Source organism: Schistocerca serialis, chromosome 1, assembly GCF_023864345.2.
Source record: "Schistocerca serialis cubense isolate TAMUIC-IGC-003099 chromosome 1, iqSchSeri2.2, whole genome shotgun sequence".
NCBI lineage: Eukaryota > Metazoa > Arthropoda > Insecta > Orthoptera > Acrididae > Schistocerca > Schistocerca serialis.
In genome coordinates this window covers 160831339-160850562 of record NC_064638.1, presented here as the reverse complement: position 1 = coordinate 160850562, position 19224 = coordinate 160831339, and positions in this window count along the sequence as shown.

Sequence of the window (19224 nt, the reverse complement as noted above, 5' to 3'; positions counted from 1 at the left end):
TGTTTTGGTCAGGAGAAAAGTTCGATGGTACGTTGGGACATGCCGTTTGTAGGAAGCCTCCTCACTACGACTTGTACTCTCCAGGCTGATAGATGTCACCATCCGGGTCAACGTCAAGGAGTCCACGTCTCTTCACAGAACATGGGGTTCGGAGTCTTGTCCGCTCTGTAAAGTAGGATAGGTGGCGATCTGTCACATCTCTACCGAAAGAGCACAACGTTGGTACCCCTGTTTCGGAACACGTCGTTCACCGTGCTTTGTTGAACATAGAGTTCCGCAGCAGACCACGCCTACATGTTCACGTGTTGACCCAACGCCGTCGTCAATTACAATTGCAATATGCACGGGACCATCGGGATTCGACCGTCGGTCAATGGAAGCGTGTCGGCTCTTCGCGTGAATCACATTTTTGCTACGTTAGGTCGATGGTCGGTCGTATAAGAATGGCGCTAGAACACTTGGACGGTTCTGATCAGGTTTGCTTTAAATATGCGCTGTAACGGTGCTGAGCATTTATTATCTTTGGACGTAGTGAGCTGAGGTTAGTCAAGAATGCCTTTAAGCTGACAAAGACGCTTAGTCCAACGAAAAACGAGTCCAAAGTTGAAAATTTTATTTCTTTATCTTTTTAGTCTCTCGATAACTAGGACCGGGTCGAAGGCCTATTTGATGATTTGAAAATGTATCTCGACCAGATAACAGTCATCGAGTAATAATAAAAAAAGATAAATTACTCAACTTTGGACTAGTTTTTGGTAGCACTGATTAACGGAAGTTACTGACCCACAGCTACTCCAGTATGCTGGAAGTTCCTAAAGACACAGTTATCAGCACCTCACGTGTAATAGGGCTACGAGAAGCTGGATGTTTCTTCCTCGATACTGCGGGAAGACTTGGCAGGAACGTAGCCCCTGTATATGACTGCTGGCAGCGGTGCTCGCTGGAACATAAGGTGGAAAAAAGATCGGGGCCAGACAGCCACGTGGCACTACTGAGAGGGGAGACCATCGTCTTCAGGGTATGGCTGTGGCCCACCGTTCTGCGTCTGCAGCAGCAATTCGAGCAGCAGCTGGCACCGTTGTGACACAGCGTACTGATAAAAATCGGTTATTTCAAGGGCAGCCTCGAGCCAGACGCCTTGTAGCTTGCATTTCACTGACCACAAATCGCGGCGAGAACTTTTTGGAGGGAGTGTTACGTTTCCTAATGAAAGTTTTTCCTTGGTACCAGCGAAAGCTGTGGTCTGTAAACGACATTGGAAAAGAAGTTACGCATCTACACTACTGGCCATTAAAACTGCTACACCACGAAGATGACGTGCTACAGACGCGAAATTTAACGGACAGGAAGACGATGCTGTGATATGCAGCTGATTAGCTTTTCAGAGCATTCACACAAGGTTGGCGCCTGTGGCGACACCTACAACGTGCTGACATGACGAAAGTTTCCAACCGATTTCTCATATACAAACAGCAGTTGACCGGCGTTGCCTGGTGAAAGGTTGTTGTGATGCCTCGTTTAAGGAGGAGAAATGCGTAGCATCACGTTTCCGATTTTGATAAAGGTCGGATTGTAGCCTATCGTGATTGCGGTTTATCGTATCGCGACATTGCTGCTCGTGTTGGTCGAGGTCCAATGACTGTTAGCAGAATATCGAATCGGTGGGTTCAGGAGGGTAATACGGAACGCCGTGCTGGATCCCAACGGCCTCGTATCACTAGCAGTCAAGATGACAGGCAACTTATCCGAATGGCTGTAACGGATCGTGTAGCCACGTCTCGATCGCTGAGTCAATAGATGAGGACGTTTGCAAGACAACAACCATCTGCACGAACAGTTCGAGACGTTTGCAGCAGCATGGACTATCAGCTCGGAGACCATGGCCGCGGTTACCCTTGACGCTGCATCACAGGCAGGAGCGACTGCGATGGTGTACTCAACGACGAACCTGGGTGCATGAATGGCAAAACGTCATTTTTTCGGATTAATCCAGGTTCTGTTTACAGCATCGGGATGGTCGCATCCTTGTTTGGCGACATTGCGGTCAACGCACATTGGAAGCGTGCATTCGTCATCGCCAAAGTGGCGTATCACCCGATGTGATGGTATAGGGTGCCATTGGTTACACGACTCGGTCACCTATAGTTCGCATTGACGGCACTTTGACCATTGGACGTTACATTTCAGATGTGTTACGACCCGTGGCTCCACCCTTCATTCGATCCCTGCGAAACCCTACATTTCAGCAGGATAATGCACGACCTATGTTGCAGGTTCTGTACGGGCCTTTCTGGATATAGAAAATGTTCGCCGCGCGGGATTAGCCGAGCGGTCTCAGTCGCTGCAGTCATGGACTGTGCGGTTGATCCCGGCGGAGGTTCGAGTCCTCCCTCGGGCATGGGTGTGTGCGTTTGTCCTTAGGATAATTTAGGTTAAGTAGCGTGTAAGCTTTGTGACTGATGACCATAAGAATTCACACACATCTGAACATTTCTGAAAATGTTCGACTGCTTCCCTGGCCAGCACATTCTCCAGATCTCTCACCAATTGAAAACGTCTCGTCAATGGTGGCCGAGCAACTGGCTCGTCACAATACGCCAGTCACTACTCTTGATGAACTGTGGTATCGTGTTGAAGCTGCATCTGCAGCTGTACCTATACACGCCATCCAAGCTCTGTTTGACTCAATGCCCAGGCGTATCAAGGCCGTTATTACGGCCAGAGGTGGTTGTTCTGGGTACTGATTTCTCAGGATCTATGCACCCAAATTGCGTGAAAATGTGATCACATGTCAGTTCTATTGTGATATATCTGTCCAATGAATACCCGTTTATCATCTGTATATCTTCTTGGTGTAGCAACTTTAATGGCCAATAGTGTAGACTGAAGCATAAACGCACAGTATATGACATGTGGTGGTATGGTGGTAATGCAGTTTAAAAAGCAAAAAAAAACTGAACATTAAATAAATATAATGGGACTAAATAAATATTAAATATTTCTTCATATTTTAGGTACATTCAAATATGTGTTGTACATACTTGTATATTCCGTTGACCCGTTACACACAAAAGCGTTTATTGTGAATTTGATTTATGGAACAAGTAACTAATTAACCAACTATGAAAAGTATGAAGGGGGAGTAAAGACGAATGGTAATCGTTCTTGTATGGATGCAGGCCGCAAATGCGGAAAGCTACGTTACCGACAATACAAGTACAATAAGGGGAGCACACTGTAAGCATGTAAAGCTCACACATATCGTAAAAGCGCCTTCTTTGTACTATACCGTTGGCACAACACATAATGACAGGTAAAGTTCTGCAGGCATTCACCGAGCCTAAACCCTGGCACCGGATTGCCATAGCTGTTCGACGATTGTAACCGAGTCCTTAACTCCCTATGCCAGAACTCACGACTAACACCTTTCCCTGATTTCTAGTGATTTTTCTATAACCAGCAGCCACCATGCTCGTAGATCCCTGTCCATCAGTAAGTATATATCTGCATGGTCTTGGTTTAGCTAATTCCTTCGCGTTTCCACTCCACGATCACATCATTCACAATGAATTCGGGTAGCTTTAGAAGGGTTGAAATATGCCTGATGGATTCGTTACACAGGTGACATCCAATGCCTCGTTCGCGTTGGAAGTTACTGAGCTCTTCTGACCGACTAAGTCTTTTGTTACTGCTTCTCTACTGACAAGAGAATACTCCCCGTCTCCCCTTATACTGACGCATTTGCCTCTCGCCACATCAAGTTTTCACTCAGCGTTGCGTAGAAGTTCCGGATACTTTTGAGCAGATAGCGCACGTGGAGGTGTAATAACGTCTCCCATTCCTGCGTCATCTCTCGGCTACCCGAGTATACCCACAGTTCACATGTACATTACCTGTGTTAATAGACCTTTGGCTTGCTTTCCCTCGACGAAATAATGCATAAAAGCTCATTATCTGTCCTTCTCATTTTTTCGTGCGTAATTGCGCAGCAAGGCGCTAGACTCTCATTAGTACCAAATGGTCATTGAAGTCCGTAAAGTTTAGGTATGCGTAGTCTTGATCGTCTTCCCACCAAGCTGTAGGAATGCGAAACCATTAATCGGACATCAGTGCTGGTAGCGGGCGCCTCACCCCGCCTTTTTAATTGCAGAGGTGGCAGGAGGGGGCGAAGCCATCCAGGTCGCGGAGCCCTGGTGCATAATGCATCGCCGACCCGTCGATCCCCGGCAGAGAGCCCGTTTCAGCCTCTTTCTATTAAATTCCCTCTACGCGGTTGGGCGCGGAAGAGGGGCATTAAATCTCGCGGCGAAACGGGAAATGCATAGAAAGAACGGTAGAGATTCAAGTCACAAAGTATTTTGGGTAACAAGGTCGTCAAGGGAGAAGTATTTCTGCTTCTGTTCTGCGTAAATCGTGGCACTGAGAGTGACAGCAAAACCAAGTTTTGGGCGCAGCGAGGGCCGTTGTGTGCCTCATTCGCGAAAGATTCTTGAGTAGTTAAATAATTACAAGGTGTAAACTCGTTCTAAGCTTGAGTGAGCCGGCCGCTGTGGCCGAGCGCTTCTAAGCGCTTCAGTCCGGAACCTCGCGACCACTACGGTAGCAGGTTCGAATCCTTCCTCGGGCATGGATATGTGTGATGTCCTTAGGTTAGTTAGGTTTAAGTAGTTCTATTTTCTAGGGGACTGATGACCTCCGATGTTAAGTCCCATAGTGCTCAGAGCCATTTGAACCATAAGCTTGAGTGAGCAACGGTTGTCGAACTTGTAGGAAATACAATGGCGTGCAAACCTTAAGGACGAAAGTAACATTCACCTGACGTGTCACTGCCAAGTTATATAGTCCGATGAAACCTAGGCCACACATAGAAAGAACTGCTGCCGTATAGAACAGTAGGTAAGTGAAAGAAATAAGTCGTTAAAGGAACGGCAACGACAATTTTATTGAAAGATGATAATTACAATGACGTCAGCACGGTTCCCGATGGTTCCCTGCCAATTACAAACGTCGGGACATGGATCTTAGTTCCTACAAAAGAATGGCCCTGACTAGCATTAACCTATACGTTTCACAAATCACTTACCTCACAAAAATCTTGGTTACTCGAACTACTGCAATACAGCGAGCACCACTACTGCCAGCTAAATAAAAGATTCAAACTATGGAAGGCACTAACTACTGATAGGGATAGTTAGCAAATGAAAGATTTTAATAGAGAACAAACAATGTATTTACCTTAATAGTCATAATATATATATAGCAGTTCATGACAAATTACAAAACTCCGCCATCTCTCTCCCCACATCCACCGCTGCTGGCGGCTCACCTCCAACTGCGCAACGCTACGCGCTGTTCACATCCAGCTGCCGCTGCCCAACACTACAATGGCGAGTATTACAACAATGCAAAGCAGCCACAGACTGCACACAGCACAGCCAGTGATTTTCATACAGAGGTGGCGTTACCAATAAAAAACCTAAACAGCCTACTTACACGCTCACTATCGACAGCTCGTGCACTGCCAGTTCCGGTGAGGCAGTGCACGAGCATTAAGTCACCTGAAGATGGCCGCCAGTTGGTCCGCCGAAATATTGTGTCTGGACGACGAAATGATCTGGCTGCAAACCCGTGAAGAATATCAGAAGTTATTACGCCGGGAAAGTGTACAAAATCGCATATATAAAAGTAGTCGGTTCTGTAGCCATAACTCACGAAACCTGTTGGATAATAGCAGGTATTAGTAAGTCCCTGCACCAGTCTTTAGTAACTCAAGTCCATGAAGAAAATGTGGAAGCAATCCAGTGTTCTTAAATTTTTACTGCAGATTCGAAAACATTTGTTTCAGAGTTATTTGAAGACAAAATAATATACAGGGTGGTCCATTGATCGTGACCGGGCCAAATATCTCACGAAATTAGCGTCAAACGAAAAAACTACAAAGAACGAAACTTGCCTAGCTTGAAGTGGGAAACAAGATGGCGCAATGATTGGCCCGCTAGATGGCGCTGCCATAGGTCAAACGGATATCAAGTGCGATTTTTAAAATAGGAACCCCATTTTTTATTACATATTGGTGTTGTACGTAAAGAAATATGAATGTTTTAGCTGGACCATTTTTTTCGCTTTGTGGCAGATGGCGCTGTAATAGTCAAAAACGTATGGCTCGCAATTTTGGACGAACAGTTGGTAACAGGTAGGTTTTTTAAATTAAAATACACAACGTAGATACGTTTGAACATTTTATTTCGGTTGTTCCAATGTCATAAATGTACCTTTATGAACTTATCATTTCTGAGAACGCTTGCTGTTACAGCGTAAATACGACATTAATGCAATAAATGCTCAAAATGATGTCCGTCAACCTCAATGCATTCGGCAATACGTGTAACGACATTCCTCTCAACAGCGAGTAGTTCGCGTTCCGTAATGTTCGCACATGCATTGACAATGCGCTGACGCATGTTGTCAGGCGTTGTCGGTGGATCACGATAGCAAATATCCTTCAACTTTCCCCACAGAAAGAAATCCGGGACGTTAGATCCGGTGAAATGGCGGGCCATGGTATGGTGCTTGGACGACCAATCCACCTGTCATGAAATATGCTATTCACTACCGCTCCAACCGCACGCGAGCTATGTGCCGGACATCCATCATGTTGGAAGTGCATTGTCATTCTGTCATGCAGTGAAACATCTTGTAGTAACATCGGTAGAACATTACGTAGGAAATCAGCATACATTGCACCATTTAGATTGCCATCGATAAAAAGGGGGCCAATTATCGTTCCTCCCATAATGACGCACAATACATTAACCCGCCAAGGTCACTAATGTTCCACTTGTCGCAGCCATCGTGGATTTTACGTATCCCAATAGCGCATATTATGCCGGTTTACGTTACCGCCGGTAGTGAATGACGTTTCGTTGCTAAATATAACGCGTGCAAAACATCTGTCATCGCCTCGTAATTTCTCTTGCGCCCAGTGGCAGAACTGTACACGACGTTCAAAGTCGTCGCCATGCAATTCCTGGTGCATAGAAATATGGTACGGGTGCAATCAATGTTGATGTAGCATTCTCAACACCGATGTTTTTGAGATTCCCAATTCTCGCGCAGTTTCTCTGCTACTGATGTGCGGGTTAGCCTCGGCGGCAGCTAAAACATCTACTTGGGCATCATCATTTGCTGCAGGTCGTGGTTGTCGTTTCTCATGTGGCTGAACACTTCCTACTTCCTTAAATAATGTAACTATCCGGCGGACGGTCCGGACACTTGGGTGATGTCATCCAGGATACCGAGCAGCATACATAGCACACTCCCGTTGGGCATTTTGATCACAATAGCCGTACATCAACACGACATCGACCTTTTCCGCAAATGGTAAACGGTCCATTTTAATGCGGGTAATGTATCACAAAGCAAACACCGTCCGCACTGGCGGAATGTTACGTGATACCTCGTACTTATACGTTTGTGACTATTACAGTGCCATCTGTCACAAAGCGAAAAAGCTGGTCCAATTAGAACATTCATATTTCTTTACGTAGTACACGAATATGTAATAAAAAATGGGGGTTCCTATTTAAAAAATTGCACTTGATATCCGTTTGACCAATGGCAGCACCATCTAGCGGGCCAACCATAGCGCCATCTGGTTTTCTCCTTCAAGATAGACGAGTTTCGTTCTTTGTAGTTTTTTCGTTTGACGCTTATTTCGTGATATATTTGGCCTGGTCACTATGAATGGACCACCCTGTATAAAGAATACATTAGGCGTAAAGCAGTCTGAGATGTCATAGAAAAGGGGAGAGACAAAGACAAAATCATAATAACCTGCAGAAAATGGAAACAATAACTTGACAAAAAGCTCAGAAACACAATATAAATTTCAATATGGTCATTGCCTGCGATGTAAATAACAAGATTATTTGGATACACGTGTAATCTTTCGGTCCTTCCTCGCTTCGTGGGAAGGCTAGTTGTAAGGTAGAGTCCTGTGGAGCCAGTTGAAAAGGACAGACATGTTTTGTTCATACGTACGTAGCGAATAGCTGAAGTATTGTAGCTCGTGTGACTGGATGCATGTCATATTAATGTCGATATTGCGTAACTATTGTGAACCAGTCGTATGAGTATTGTAAGATACAGAAACAAAAATAATGAACTACCATACTATAAGGGAAAAAATTGAGTACGAAGGAATTATTCTAAAGGGACAGAAATCGGTAGATATGATGTACATGTATAGGTAAAGAAATGGTTATAATTTCAGACAATTGGATGATTTATTCAAGAGAAAGAGCTTCACAAACGGAGCAAGTCAATAACACTTGGGTCCACCTCTGACCTTTTTGCAAGCTGTTATTCGGCTTGGCGTTTATTTACGGGGCTTTTGGGTGTCCTCTTGAGGGATATCGAGCCAAATTACACCCAACTGGCGTGTTATATCGTCAAAATCCCGAGCTGGTTGGAGGGTCTCGTCCATAATGCTCCAAACGTTGTCAGTTGAGAAGAGACATGGCGACCAAGGCAGTGTTCAAGCTGGAAGACAAGCAGTACAAACTATCGCCGTGCGCAGGCTGGAATTATCTTGCTCCCTGCACGGCTTGCCACGAACTAAAAAACGTGGAATAGAACATCGCCGACATACCGCTGTGCTGTAAGCACACCGGGTGACAACCAAAGGGGACGTGCTAGGAAAAGAAGTGTCATCCTAGTCCATCACTCCTTCTTATCGGCCGGCCGCTGTGCAGTTCTAGGCGCTTCAGTCAGGAACCGCGCTGCTGCTGCGGTCGCAGGTTGAATCCTGCGTCGGGAATGGATGTATGTGATGTCCTTAGGTTAGGTAGGTTTAAGTAGTTCTAATTCTAGTGGACTGATGACCTCAGATGTTAAGTCCCATAGTGCTCAGAGCCATTTGAAACTTCTTATCGGATGACAGTCAAGTTGACACCCCACTATCCCATCGCTGGTCATCAGGGCTCATCTCGACGGTGGACTCATCACTGAAGACAATTTTACTCCAGTCAATGAGATTCCAGGCCTTAGACCTGGACTGGAGACACCGCGGACAGCGCTAGGATACCAAAATGACTGTCATCCGCCATACGACCCAGTATTTGGGAGTGACAGTCTTGGTTGTCATTTCATTTCATAACAGGACCCCTCCGGTAGTCGTCCGTGGTACTCTTGCAGCTTGGCTGTAAGTCGACGATATTCTACGTTCTGTTTTGTTGCCCTTCGTGGCGAGCCATCCTGGGGTTACATTTCAGCAAGATAATGCCCGTCCGCACAAGGCGAGAATTTCTACTGGTTGCCCTCGTGCATCCCAAGTCATCTTGGCCAGCAAGGCCGCCGGATCTCTGCCCAATTGAGAACCCTTGGATGATTATGAGCAAGTCCCTGCAACCGTCTATGGATTTTGACGATGCAACCCGCCGATTGGAGAGAATTTGGCACTATACCCTTCAAGAAGATATCCAACAAATCTCTCAATGCCATGCCAAATAACTGCTTGCAAAATGATCAAAGGTGTGCCAACGCGCTATTGGCTTGCTCCTTCTCCTGAATAAATCATCCTATTTGTCTGAAACTGTGCTCATTCGTTCTTCTGTATACGTATATCACACCTAAACGCTATTGGCTTGCTCCTTCTCCTGAATAAATCATCCTATTTGTCTGAAACTGTGCTCATTCGTTCTTCTGTATACGTATATCACACCTAAACGGTCTCCGTCTCATCCGGATAATTCCTTCATAATGTGTCTTTCTTGTCTTAGAGAATATTATTTCGTAGTTAGAGTAACTCAGCAAACCATTACAACCCAGGGAAGTTTGAAATATCCTCGTACAAGAAAAACTCGGGACAGTCGTAAGCCGAATGAGAGACAAAGAAACTAGCATAAAAGCTAGCAAAGTAACAGATAAAAAATTTTGACTGTGGAGATATCTACTTTTAAAATTATAAAATAAGTGTCCCACATCAATGTCTTGATGTGACAACTCAAGTCTGACGTCATTAGAAGAGGCATGCTAGAATCATACAGCGGATCGCCCCGAGGCGAGGTGGCAGTGTCTGCCTCTCGACCGTCCCCTCCCGCTGCCGTATAAAGTGTGCCAGCAGTAACGGCCGTCACGGCAGGCGAGAGCGGAACCCTAGCCTGCGTCGGCGTGTATCGCGTTACCGCGCCAGCTACCAGCGCGGCGGCGCGCCCCACATGCGATGCTAACGAGTGGATGCGCCGTCATTACGGTGCGCCGCGCCGCGCAGCGTGCTGAGATGGCCGATACGGCGTCTCGAGTGCTGCGCGCGATGCGGTGCGATGCGATGCGACGCACGTGACACTGGGGCCGGGATCGCGTTACACGCTGGCGGCGGGGCCGCCTGTGGGAACGGGCAGCCCGGCCGTGTGGACAGCAGGGAACCACGAAGGCGTGGTGTGAAAACACGGCGCGGAACCGACACTCACTGGTTCTGCACACCCAATAAGAAGCGGCCTAATAAACAACAATTTTACCAGCTGCGAGCCGAGTTCTTCGTAACACCATGCCTTTCAACAGCTGCGGTTGCCCGGTATATGAAGTAGTTTGTAAGAAGTTTCTGTCTCTGTGGCTATTTCATACGCCGTAGGTCTCTGCACTATATTGAACCGAATTACGTACTATCAAGCAGGCACCTCACAGACGAAGGACGGACTGACCTCCTTCACTTCTTCACACCTATGAAAGATGGCTACATCTCTTACTGGAGGTTTGACAAGACTCGAAACTCTTGCTTTCACTTTCCGTGTCCGCAGCTCGTGGTCGTGCGGTAGCGTTCTCGCCTCCCGCGCCCGGGTTCCCGGGTTCGATTCCCAGCGGGGTCAGGGATTTTCTCTGCCACGTGATGACTGGCTGTTGTGTGATGTCCTTAGGTTAGTTAGGTTTAAGTAGTTCTAAGTTCTAGGGGACTGATGACCATAGATGTTAAGTCCCATAGTGCTCAGAGCCATTTCACTTTCCGTTTGGTACTTTCTACACCCCAGCCCCGGAGTAGTACTTGCCACCCAATTTCGGAAGTGGAAAAACATTAATCACGATCTGGAGCACTTCATAGCCACTACCCAATATTGGCCACAGTATGCTGGCATCTGTACGGATAGCTCTAAAACTGAGGCGGGTGTGGCATACGCCTTATTCAGCCCCTCTAGCGACAAAAACCAAAAGGTTTTTTGCACTGCCGCTCGAATCGTCTATCTGCACGCGGAGTTACTGGCCACTTGAAGTGGGACTGTTGATATTTATAAAAATATCTGGAATCCGATATATCGATATTTAAAAATTGTCATGGTCGCCACTTGGTATATCGAAAAATTGTATCGATGAGACGGTATATCGACCGAAAGGATGTTGACATACTGGCCTATAAAAATATTGGCTTCACATTGTAAATATACTGCCGGTTTTAGAGCAGTATATTTAAGTACTGATTTATTATCAGATATTCTGTACAGCAACAATCTTGCAGCCTGTCTATGCCCCTTAGAGCAAGAACTGAAAGGATAACGATGCCCGTTCAAGCTTGACGATAACCACTTTGCTTCCAATGTCAACTGCCTGTAAATGGGACAATAAAAGCTGTCCGATGGGTCCGTCGTTAGGTTTCGTCACATATCGGATTTGTTTGGAACACTTCATTTTGACACCCCTGTATTTTTTTCATTTCTGCAAACGCCGGCGTACTAGCAGTCGTAGTGTCAAAGTTGCGTGGTAAAGTTAAAGCGTTGCAGTTTCTGTTGTCAGCACCGAGAGCCGATTACGTCAGCATTTCCCCTCACACGTCTCCGCCCACCGCAAAGACCAACCTTGTCATTTAAATTTTTCATCAGAAGAAACAGCACGCTAGTTGAGTTGAAAATGTTTTTTTTAACGCAATTGGTGTGCTCTTTCTTCACATCGGACGTCTTTTTATTCCGTTCACACTGCCACCCCCACAGCGCAATCGCACTTCTTATTTGCGTCATCTAAACTAGCTTCACACAGTCAAAGAGAAAGACTGGACGTGATGAAAACTCAAAAAGTAGTAGGACAACATACGATATAAAATAAAGATATCGATATTAACATTTCCATATCGATATATGGCTCTGAGCACTATGGGACTCAACTGCTGAGGTCATTAGTCCCCTAGAACTTAGAACTAGTTAAACCTAACTAACCTAAGGACATCACATACATCCATGCCCGAGGCAGGATTCGAACCTGCGACCGTAGCGGTCTCGCGGTTCCAGACTGCAGCGCCTTTAACCGCACGGCCACTTCGGCCGGCCATATCGATATACTAGTGAATGAAATATAGCTCATATTTATCAATATTTCTGGAAAAAATATCGATATGTTGCTATACCGATGTTTCATCAACAGCCTTACTGCACGTATACTAAGAAGTTTCTCTCTCTGCAGCTATTTCGTCCGATGTAGGTCTTGCACTGAACTGGGCCGAATTACGCACCATCAAGCAGGCACGTCCCAGACGAAGGACGGACAGAAATCCCTCACTTCTTTGCAGCCATGACAAACAACTACATCTTTTACCGCTAGCGTTCCAGGACTCGAAACTCCCTTATATCGTACTTATCATCCGATTTCAGAGCGGGGACGAACATTATTTAAGCACTACCTGGAGCACTTCCTCACCCGAAACTGGCCACAGTACTCTTGCACCACTACGGATGACTCTGTATGGGGGTGGGTGTGGAGCACGCTTTCTTCAGCCCCTCTAACGACATAAAACTGCCACTCGTTATTGGGCAATCAAACTTTTCCAGCTTACTTTGACCCTCGCAGCAAGTGTGGCCGAAGGCAGCGCATTTTGAAAGAAGCTAGTTTGTTTTCGTTGTAAGGCAGCGCATTTTGAAAGAAGCTAGTTTGTTTTCGTTGTAATGTCATGTCTACGTTTTTTTTTTATGTGATATGTTACAATACAGCATCACCGGTCTATTGCGGTCTAACTGTGATGGAGAAGCAGTAAATTTCCACAGGGCAGTGACTTCGTCACTTCGGAGGTGTGGCGGTGGGTCTTGTAATCCCGTACTGCCCTCTGACGGTGACAGTACTACATGTCTACGTTTAAGAAAACTGCGCTATTACCAATGATACAAACAATCTGACTGCGAGAAAAATATGAAATGTGAAAGCACCAAAAATGCCCTGCCTGAAAAATATGCCGTTGTTGAATTGTTAATTGTATCGCAGGTAAATTATAAATGGCCTACTTGTTTGTGTGATGAATGAATGCTGTGCTGGCGCTGTCTCCAAACTACTGCGGCTGCTGCTGCTGCTATGCTAGTAAAAAAATAAAAATTCGAACTACTAGCAACACGATGTGCAATGCATGCTTTACACTGTAGAGACATCCACAAAACTTCTGTGCTAATAAATTTCATTACTGCAATGATCATTGTCAATTAAAGTTCTGTTAATGAGAAGTTCAGGAAATCAAATTTATATATGTGTAACTTGAAATAAAGAGACGAATGGCGATTGATGGAGAAACAATAAAGTAACTGTACTAACAAAACTTTACATTGCTAAGACAAAATATTTTGACACTTGAAATATTAAAAATTCGCTTTACATTGATAATGGAAAAACCTGAACAATTTCTCTTTACTTCCGTACAAACACGTATGCTATCCATCTCCGAAGAAAAAGATCAGTAAATCACACATTATTACGTTATCATAAAGATTTCAAATTCTAAATCCCTGACCAAATTAATTATTACACTTGGATGTCTCTTCAAATGCGCTATTCGGTACCTTTTGAAGTCTCCTCAATGACTATACAAAATAATTATCCATAAATGAAAAATAATATAAGAAAATTATTGCCGGCACACAGCACGGCCTAAACACATCGTACTTCATCATATGATGCAACTCGATACTTCCTCTCTCTCTCCAAGACTGCACTCCACACACAAGCAAAGATTCTACTAACAGTCTCTCACAGTGCAACCTCTTTGGCAGAGATGTTGCCCGCTATTACTCAGATGTTATTGAAGCTTTACTTTTCTGCGTAACATCTAAAATATTACCAAAATTACAATTTTGTCTCTAAAACAAAACCCTTACAATGCGGCTTTTGATAAACGCAATAGCAAATATGTCTTGGATGTCTCGGGGGCCACAATAGACGAGCGAACATTGGGCCGTCCGCTTACTTTGAATCATCAAGGCATCTCCATAATGAAACTGTTGACCGCCGCGCGAAGAGTACCATTACGGAAGCACAGTTCCGCCCAACACCGATCCCCTGTGCAGACGTTAAATGGACGTCCAAGAAAGCTGCTTATCACGACTGGAATTGTGAAAGGCACATATCCCAGCACTCTAAGGGCGGCTATCTGGCGGCCTTACAACCGAACGTCTCTTCCCGGCAGTGGTTCAGCTCACTGGAGCTTAGCACAGGTCATGATGAGTCTCTCATCCGCATGAGGAGGGGGGGGGGGGGGGCACAAGTGTTAAGCCGTCCATCTACACCGGCTGAAAATCACCGTTTCTGCACACTGTGGTCAGGACGCAGTGGCAGTGGCAGACCTGAACTACGCCACTGGCGTCTACCAAGTACTCGTCCCCACAGGCAGTCTCGTACAAAAAATTGGTTGTGAGGGATACCCCCTTCCTAGGTGTGTAATTGCTTTACTTCACCGGTTAGGTATATATGATAAGTCAGGGCTGCAAATACTAACACGATTGAATTTAAAATCTTCTGAGTTATTAGGCCACGTCATGTCTCTTCTAAAATGTTCGACGTTTCGACCCCTCTGCTGGGATCTTCCTCAGGATCTTTTGGCGTCCACTACTGCTAGAACACTGCTGCGTATTTACTTCCTTGATGGCGTGGAGCCACGACGTAAACAACGCGCTGCAAGTCACCTCGGCGGACAATAATTTTTGGGTAAACATTTCCCCTCTCTCGCTCTGTCCGTTTCGAATCTAGCCACTGATGACGACCACTGCCACTGATGGTAGCAGGCATTCCAACCAATAACCCTTCTCCAGCATAAGTGTGGAATAGTGCCTTTCTGTCCAATGACGATGACAGCCAATGGTATCCACGAGATGAGCTACCAAAGACCCTTCTTCTGCATTAGCCTATGACTATGGCCCACCAATGGTAGCCATACGAATTTTAACCAATACTATCTCTACTCCAGCACGAACGCCAGAAAACTCCCCCTTTATAAGTGGACGCGACACTCTTCTCTGACAGTGTTCTAGCAGTAGTGGACGCCAAAAGATCCTGAGGAAGATCCCAGCAGAGGGGTCGAAAAGTCGAACATTTTAGAAGAAACATGACGCGACCTAATAACCCAGAAGATTTTAACTTGAATGACAAAGGCCACGAAAGCCTGCAGACTTACTAACACGATTCCTTTACAGAAGAATGGAAAAGCCCACCTCGGGGATGATCTGTTTGGATTCCGGAGCAATGTAGGAACACGCGAGACAATACTGACCCTACGACTTCTCATAGAAGGTAGGTTAAGGAAAGACAAATCTACGTTTCTAGCATTTGTAGACACAGATAAAGCTTTTGACTGTGAAACTCTCTTTCAAATTCTAAAGGTGGCAGGGCTAAAGTACAGGGAGCGAAAGCCTACCGTACAATTTGTACGGAAAGCAGATGGCAGTTATAAGAATCGAGGGGCACGAAAGGAAAGAATTGGTTGAGAAGGGAGTGAGACAAGGTAGTAGCTATCCCCGATGTTATTCAATCTGTATATTGAGGAAACAGTAAAGGAAACAAAAAAGTTCGAGCAGGAATTAAAGTCCAGAGAGAAGAAATAAAAACTTTGGGGTTTGCCGATGACATTGCAATTCCGTCAGAGACATCCAAGGATACGGAAGAGCAGTTGAACGGAACGGACAGTGCCTTGAAAGGAGGATATAAGATGAACATCAACAAAGGCAAAACGAGGATAATGTAGTGTAGTCTAATTAGGTGATGCTGTGGGAATTAGATTAGTAAATGAGACACTTAAAGTAGTAGATGAGTTTCGCAATTTAGGAAGCAAAATAACTGAAGATGGTCGAACTAGGGCAAGACAACGGCAAGAAAAGTTTTTCTGGAGAAGAGAAATTTTTAAACATCGTGTATAGCCAATTAATCAAAAACAGTCTTAATCGCATTTATTATTATTATTATACCGCCAACCGGTTTCAAACTGACGTAGGGGTCATCTTCTGGGCGTTATGTAGACAGGAGTGACACCACCAGCAGTCGACTAATGGTGTAAACGCCCAGAAGATGACTCCTAAGTCGGGTTGAAACCGGTTGGCGGTATAATAATAATAAATGCGATTAAGACTGTTTTTGAATAATTGATTAATCATACTAATTGCTGCTTCATCTTCACAACCATGTTGCCCAAAAATTGAGTACAGATTTAAGTGCAAGGAAGTCCTTTCTGAAAGTATTTGTTTAGTGTAGCCATGTATGGAAGTGAAACATAGACGATAAACAGTTTAGATAAGAAGAGATTAGAAGCATTTGAAATGTGGCTCTATAAAAGAATGCTGAAGATAAGATTGGTATATCACGAACTAATGAGGAGGCATAGAATAGAATTGAGGAGAAGGGAAATTTGTGGTACAAGCCGACCAGAAGAAGGGATCGGTAAGTAGGACACATTCGGAGGCATAAAGGGATCACCAGTTTAATACTGGAGGGAAGCGTGGTTGGTAAAAATCCTAGAGGGAGACCAAGAGATGAATTCAGTAAGCAGATTTAGAAGGATGTAGGTTGCAGTAGTTCGTTGGAGACGAAGAGGTTTGCACAGGATAGAGTACCATGGAGAGCTGCATCAAACCAGACTTTGGACTGAAGACCACAACAACAACAAGAACAACGAACTAATCTTCGTACTTTGCACTCTTATGATTGTGCTATGTTAACTTTACACTGCTGTAACTACTGCTGTTTGTTTGGTGTTCCGTAGACTCCTCTAACTGTTCCAACAGCCTTGCCGCAGTGGTAAAACCGGTTCTCTTCCGATCACCGAAATTAAGCGCTGTTGGGCTGGGCTACCACTTACATGGCTGACCATCTGGTCTGCCGTGTGCTGTTGGTAAGCGGGGTGCACTCAGCCGTTGTGAGACCAACTGAGGAGCTACTTGATTGAGAAGTAGCGGCTCCGATCTCGTAAACTGATATATGGTCGGGAGAGCGGTGTGCTGATCACATACCCCTCCGCATCCGGGTGCGGTAATGTCCATGGGGTGAAGATGACACGGCGGCCGGTCGGCACCGTTGGGCCTTCATGGCCTGTTTGGGTGGAGTTTAGTTTTTAGTTTTGGACTCCTCTTAATGTCTGAGTGGCAAATGGCAATTTCTGTTAGCACATATTTATTAGTAACAATTACTTGATTCGCGCCAGAATAAATGTACTTTCCCTACGCCACGAGCGATTTCTGCGTTGGCACTTCATCCTATTGGCTGTGAAAGCGCCAGATGGCGAACCGCCTCTGATAGCTGGTGTGGGAACCTACCGCTCGTTCGTTATTCCTTAGGTACTGCGGCGCTGATACATTCTCTTCACGTACGCGAAATTGCAAAACTGGAAATAAAGTGAAATGCTCTCTTATCTGCAAATAAAGGGTACCTTACACTGGATCATTGTACTGCAGTATTTCTGACTCCCTACGCACAGGCATTGTTCTAGATGGAGTCCTAATAGCACTATGCAACTGATGAGTGGTTCCTCCTGCTGATTTAATGCGATCTGTTACAGCTCCCCACCCCCTCACCCTACCCCCACCAATAATGCTCGATGGTCCCTCCTGATCAGTACTTGACATCTGCTTAGTTTTAGTTTAGAAGTCGTGGTTCCTTCGAGTTTCGTCTTCCAACACAATCACCAACAGTTGGCAGCGGTAGAAGAAGTGAAATGCCCCTGATGAGTATGTTACTGAGGTGACGTCCTATAAAAAGTCCACGTTCAAAATGTCTGGGCTGTCCTGACTGATCCATTCTGCTCTTACGCTTCCCTGCTGACAACACATACTCCGTGCCTCCTTTTATACGGGCGAGTCCGCTCCTTACGACAACTAGTGCTCCATTCCACAGTACAAGAGGGGTGTCCAGATACTTTTTAACTAGATAACGCAGCCTCTGAACAATCCCCTAAGATGCCTATAGTGAAGAATGTGTTTGTCTTGTTCTGTGATCAGTGGCTGGAAGTGGAAAGACAGCATTACCGTGTTGTCTGTTGCAGAGGAGGCCACGAACTACCCACAACACAAGGGAGGGCACAACCTGTCGGGCGGTGTTGGCGCATTCCAGAAGACACGCCGCCTCCTTGCCGCCCCCTCCCCCCCCCCCCCCCCCCCCCCCCCGCCCCGCACACACGTGAGCCCTGGGGTCGCGACGGTGCGCGCGGCGCACAGCGCCGTATTTCGGTGTGTAACTAGTTGGGAACTTGAGCTCGCGTCTGAGATTGCCTCGCATCACCCGCCGTGCCCTGCCCCCAGGCGAGGCCTCCTGAATGTATAAACAAGGGACCCTCGTTGACGAGATAACCCGTTTTCTCGGAAACTTTTCTCCGCCGCTCCCCGAATAACATTATCTGGTCGCGGGAGAGCCCCACGTCGGAGGAACACATGGCTTTGCGGTTGACACGCAGAGAGGTGGGCGTGGATTGCCTGGCATTGTCTGCCGGCTCGGCTCGCCCGCGGGGACCGCCCAACAGCACTACGTGGTTCCTTTCTGGCGAGGCGGAGCAGGTGCCGCGGCAGCGCAGGCGCGCACCACTTGCCGAACAGCTGCTGCACACAGGCTGTGCCAACAGAAAACGTGGTAAGGCAAGCTGTATTTGGCCCTACTGACATGTGACATTACTACAGTACTAAAAATTTGTTGTCTGAAGACTGGAAACCCCAACCGTTCTGTATGCAAACTCTTAACTTTTAGATTTCTGAACATAACTTATTTGTACACAAAAAATGTAATAAATACTGCCATATCACAGAATTATGCTGCTCACCTCAAGATTGCAAAAAGCACATTAAATAATAAAAAAGAGATTTTGAACTTTGTTAAGAATTTCTAGACAATGTAAAGGTTTTTTTAAGTTACAGATACCAGTCACAAACTTTGTCAGCTATTGTATTACTTATTTATTTAGCGACATGTTTCGAGGTAAATCTCATCTTCAGGCTAAATGGCATAACAAAAATCACT